Source organism: Macrobrachium rosenbergii, chromosome 12 (assembly GCF_040412425.1).
Source record: "Macrobrachium rosenbergii isolate ZJJX-2024 chromosome 12, ASM4041242v1, whole genome shotgun sequence".
Classification (NCBI taxonomy): domain Eukaryota; kingdom Metazoa; phylum Arthropoda; class Malacostraca; order Decapoda; family Palaemonidae; genus Macrobrachium; species Macrobrachium rosenbergii.
Window position 1 is genome coordinate 51,741,417 of NC_089752.1, and position 6,000 is coordinate 51,747,416.

Here is a 6,000-nt window from a genome sequence, read left to right on the forward strand (position 1 = left end):
GGGGTTCAGTGTCAGCTAAGTAGGAAATTTATGTTGGCATCATACTGCCACAGCCTACTAGTATCCCAAATGCTGCCGAATCAACCCCAAATCAGTTAGGCAGCCGCACCTGAATGGACATAACAGGGTTTTAGTTATCTGGATGGTGTACAGATCGCATGGGACTTATGACACAGGATGAACGATCGGACTAGGTATATGGCACAGTGCAAGAACCTAGTTGTATCCCATACAGGAAAGTGCCTATTGTATATTACAGGACATAAGAGGCCTGTTATACTATTGCATGTACAGGGTGGAAAAAGGATAAACCCTCGACCCTGAACGTCATCGTAATCTTGGATGCGAACTCTACTGGACGATCATGGAAAACAGACTGGACCAAGTGTTGCCTATGTCAGGAGGTTAAGAAAGAAGATCTGAAATCTCCCCAGGCCAATCCTGCCAGAAGAGGGGATGATGGATATACGAACCTGGCAAAGAATATTCCTCTGTTTCACTCACTCAGTGCGCTACCAATCAAGCTAGACCCTGCAAGACTTGACGAAGGTTCTGGGATAGAGGAAACGTTGAGAAAAAATAAGGCACAATATCATGAGAGTTGCAGGTTTCTGTTCAACAACACAAAGTTACAACCGAGCTGAAAAGAGCAAGTCATGTAGGTACTAGTGATGAGGGCAGTAGAAGTAAGATTCCACAGCTCCAAGAAACTAAAACAAAAGAATGCTTCTTCTGCAGAACCACTGAAGGAGGAGCTTAGAAGCAATGACAATGCAAGTGAATAGGAGAGAATAAATGAATGTACCAAAACACTCAGTGATACAAAACGTCTCGCCAAACTAAGTGCAGGAGATGTCTTAGCCCAAGAAGTGAAATATCACCCTGGCTGTTTGGTGGCATTGGTATAACTGAGAACGGGCATACCTAAAGGTGCGGGAGCAGAAAAGCACAGGAACACTGGAAGGATGCATATCCAATTGCTTTCTCTGAGCTAGTCACCTACATCTGCGTAGATGAAAATGCCAGTGAGAGGCCACTGATTTTCAAGCTTGCTGATTTGATTAAGCTTTTTACAAGCAGAGTTTGAACAGCTTGGTGTTGACTCGCCTGATGTTCATCCTACTCGACTCAGGATCAGCTGCTTTTGCACATTCCACAGCTGCAAGCTAATCGCCAAGGACGAGAAGTTCTGTTGGCTGTTGAAACTGATGTAGGTTCAATCCTGTCAGAAGCATCCCGTTATGGTGAAGCGATCCATCTAGCAAAAGCCTCTGGGATATTAAAATAAGACATGCTCCATCAGAAGTCGAATTTCAGCAGCTATTTTCATGACAAAGACTTAGAACACGCTGTGCCACCATCACTGCTTCAGTTTGTATGCATGATCGAACATGGTGCAGACATCAAGTCCCAACTCCATCATGGAGCGTGAAAATCAGACTTTGCTATATCACAGCTTCTACGCTAGGAATGCAACGACTGACGGGGGCAAGTCTATAATCATCAAGGCTAATGACACAGATGTGCTAGTAATAGCAATATCTGTACTGCCATCCTTCCAGAAACTAGGTCTTCAGAAATGTGGATTGCCTTTGGCCAAAGGCCCATATGCTATGGATTCCAGTCCATGAGGTAGTTTCTGCAATTGGGCTTAGAAAGCTAGAGGGATCCCCTACTTTTCACGCATTCACTGAATGTGACATTGTGTCTGCCTTCCGTGGGAAAAAGAAATCTGCATGGCAGACTTAAATGTATTTGATGATATTACTGAAACATTCATCAATCTCAGCCAGCATCAACATTAATTCATGATCTTGACATGCAGAGCTGGAAAGGTCGTTGTCCTCATGTGTACGACAGATCAAGCGCAGCCACTGGTGTGGACGAAGCAAGACTAGATCTACTTGCCCATAGGCAGAGGCCGTACAACTCAATTCCACCAACACAGGCAGCCCTCAGAGAACATGCAAAGCGTGCAGCCTACCAGGCTGGGATCATCTGGGGCCAGGCAACCCACTGTAATCCACTCATGAGCAGTCCAGCTGAATGTGGGTGGACACAGAAAGGAGAAGCATGGCAGATACATTGGACAACACTACCACCGATTGCAAGAAGCTGTCAAGAATTGACAAAGTGCTCCTGTAAGAAGGCTTGCAAAGGAAGATGCAAGTACTCTCAGGCAGAGCTTCCCTGCACATCACTCTGCAGCTGCATATGTGAACGGTAGCAGATCGAGAAACAGCAGTACGGTATGCATAATTTTGAAAATGTACTAGCCGGGACAAACTTAAGTAAAGAAAGACAAACATCTTAGTGGTCATCTTGAGAAATATATCTCAGAGTGCTTTTTAAACAGGAAAATATAGTTCAGCAGGCTTCAAAACTTAGGAATCCACACTTAGATCATGCAAATCAGGCAACTACAAATATTTCTAAGCAAAACATCTACTTTGGGTGGTTATTTTGGCTGCCATCTTGAAAATGGCCGCCATCTTGGATTTTCAATTGGCCAATCGGGCAGATTTGATTAATATACCTTGGAGGACACTTGTGCCAAATTTGATGCTTGTATCATCATTTGCACGATTTTTCTGTTATCTGCCCCACTATAAGAAAGCTTACGGTGTAAAAATATATAGTGAACAAGATCTGCTGCCTTAAACCGGCTTACACAAAGTCTTCATTAAGCTTATTACGATACAACTCTCGAGTTGTATCGTAATAAGCTTAATGATCCTTTCATGTAATTTTTAATCTTATTTTTTATTTGGTTTGTTATTTAACTTTGGCGAATATCGAAGGCAGTGTTAGTTGCTGTGTTGATAAAATGCTTAGAAAGATTAAATGGAAACAAGTTTTTTAAATGCTATTAACAATATGTAAGCATTCTTGTGAAACAACCCAGATTAGGTAATTATCTTGTCTAACAATATTCACTCGATAGAATGCCCCTTTGCGAAAAGCCATAAGAACAAAGTCTAATAAAATATAGATGTCAAAAAATTACATGGAGAAATAAATGAATAAAGTAATGTATAAACTACAGCTGAGGAATGGACGGGTTGAATACAGTAAATTCATAGGACGCGTCGTTATAAAGAAACCACCATGTCTGTGTGTATTAAAGATATCAACAAAATTCCTTGTTAACGTAAAACTGATATTAAGGTAAAAATGAAACATGTACGGCATTATTACGGTAAAAATGAAACGTACGGCATTGTTATGTTAAAAATGAAACATGTACGGACACGAAATGTTCAGACGACGATTTAAGACATTATTGTCATTGTTGGAAAAAGAAAACAAGCTAAAAATTGAGAAAATTTAAATGTAGAAGAGACTGATCCACGTTTATGCTGACCCAGATAAAAGAGTGACAATCTAATGACAGCAGAACTCTTGATCTGATACCTGTGACGTTAATATCGTTATTTCTAGTTCTACGAAGACTGCCGAACCGTGCCTTGATAGTCAAAGCACTTGCGAAAGCACGGGCTTTGGACACGCAATTATTGAATCGTCTTCAGAGCCATGATTCGTCATGACCTAACCTTGACCTCAGCATGACCTCAGCTTTGAAGGATAAGTGGTAACTGTCTTACTCGAGCACGTTTCTGTCGAGTAGCATCATAGAAGGCTGTTTTTGAATTGAGCGATTCTCTCTCTCTCTCTCTCTCTCTCTCTCTCTCTCTCTCTCTCTCTCTCTCTCTCTCTCTCTCTCTCTCTCTCTCTCTCTCTGGCTGTCTGTCTTTGAGAGAGTGTTTATCGGAGATTTTTTATGTTTATTCTTTATAACACTGAACATATACGATATCCTTTTGTGTGGTTCTTATTCTTTCTACGATCTGTTCATACCCATCTGTTTTGTGTGTATTACACACCACACACACACACACACACACACACACACACACACATATATATATATATATATATATATATATATATATATATATATATATATATATGTGTGTGTGTGTGTGTGTGTGTAATTATGCACACACATATATTTGTATATATATATGTACATATATATATATATATATATATATATATATATATATATATATATATATATATATATATATATATATATATATATATATATATATAACAAGCGTTTTGTGGCATCCAGGTAAAACTGAGAGTGATAGAGGACGACTTATACAGTTTAAACTTTACAAAATTGGGAACAATACTATTACCTTCACAATATTGCAAAAATTCCAGGTCGAGTTTGCTTTCCGACTTCTTGTAGTGTTTCTCAGTGTGCGGCATTTGTTTAAAAGTTGAGCTCCATAACGACGACGAACGAGTTCGTTCAGGAGGCAAATCCTCTGGTCCCTTATGCGTATTAGAAATAATAAGACGTAGAAAAAAGCACAGAAGTTCCATTATGGGAAGTGAAAGCCAGGAAGATCAAAGAAAAACAAAACCCCAGTCGAAGAGGTCAATATTTACCAATGAGTAAGGGATGGAATGCCCGAATACAGACATTAAACGGAGGCGGACAGGAATACTCTTGATTAGTCATTTGATTGCATGTTTATTCCCAACGTTTCATAATCCATGATTACATCATCAGGGGTTCTAGAATTAAAAAACAAAAAACATTGACAATAAAAATTACAGAAAAAAAATTATGCAAAGGCAAAGTCAGAACATAAAAATGACAATCGACTTAAAGAAACTTTTACACAAAGGACACCGAGAAAGGTAAAATACAGAAATTAATTCAAACAAATAGAATATATAAAGACATGTAAAAAAATTTAAAAATTATATTTAAAATATTTATGTTTTAAAAAACACTAAAATTTTTAAATCACATTAAGAAAACAAATAAATAAATGAATAAAAGTGACTAAGGGTATAGGGCCAACCTGTCAGTACGACACAAATACAGAAAATGAAGTCTTCAAAGGAAAAACAAAACAACAAAAGCATTATCATTATGACAGGTACAAAGGACCCCTGATGATGTAATCATGGATTATGAAACGTTGGGAATAAACATGCAATCAAATGACTAATCAAGAGTATTCCTGTCCGCCTCCGTTTAATGTCTGTATTCGGGCATTCCCGTCCCTTGCTCATTGGTAAATATTGGACTTCTTCGACTGGGGTTTTGTTTTTCTTTTGATTCGGCTGTTCCTTTGTACCTGTCATAATGATAATGCTTTTGTTGTTTTGTTTTTCCTTTGAAGACTTCATTTTCTGTATTTGTGTCGTACTGATGCTATTATACCTTAGTCACTTTATTCATTTATTTATTTGTTTTCTTAATGTGATTTAAAATTTTAGTGTTTTTAAAACATAAATATTTTAAATATAATTTTTAAATTTTTTTTACATGTCTTTTATATATTCTATTTGTTTGAATTAATTTCTGTATTTTACCTGTTCTGGTGTCCTTTTGTAAGTTTCCTTTTAAGTCGATTGTCATTTTTATGTTCTGACTTTTTTTTGCATAATTTTCTGTAATTTTTATTGTCAATGTTTTTGTTTTTAATTCTAGAACCCTGATGATGTAATCATGGATTATGTAAACGTTGAATAAAACATGCAATCAAATGACTAATCAAGAGTATTCCTGTCCGCTCGTTTAATGTCTGTATTCAGGCATTCCCGTCCTTTGCTCATTGGTAAATATTGGACTTCTTCGACTGGGGTTTTGTTTCTTTTGATCTTCCCGGCTTTCACTCTCCCATAATGGAACTTAGTTTTTCTATTGGGTCTTATTATTTCTAATACGCATAAGGACCAGAGGATTTGCCCATTTCCATGAACTCGTTCGTCGTCGTTATGGAGCTCAACTTTTAAACAAATGCCGCACACTGAGAAACACTACAAGAAGTCGGAAAAAGCCAAACTCGACCTGGAATTTTTGCAATATTGTGAAAGGTAATAGTATTGTTCCCAATTTTGTAAAGTTTAAACTGTATAAATCGTCCTCTATCACTCTCAGTTTTACCTGATGCCACAAAACGCTTGTTA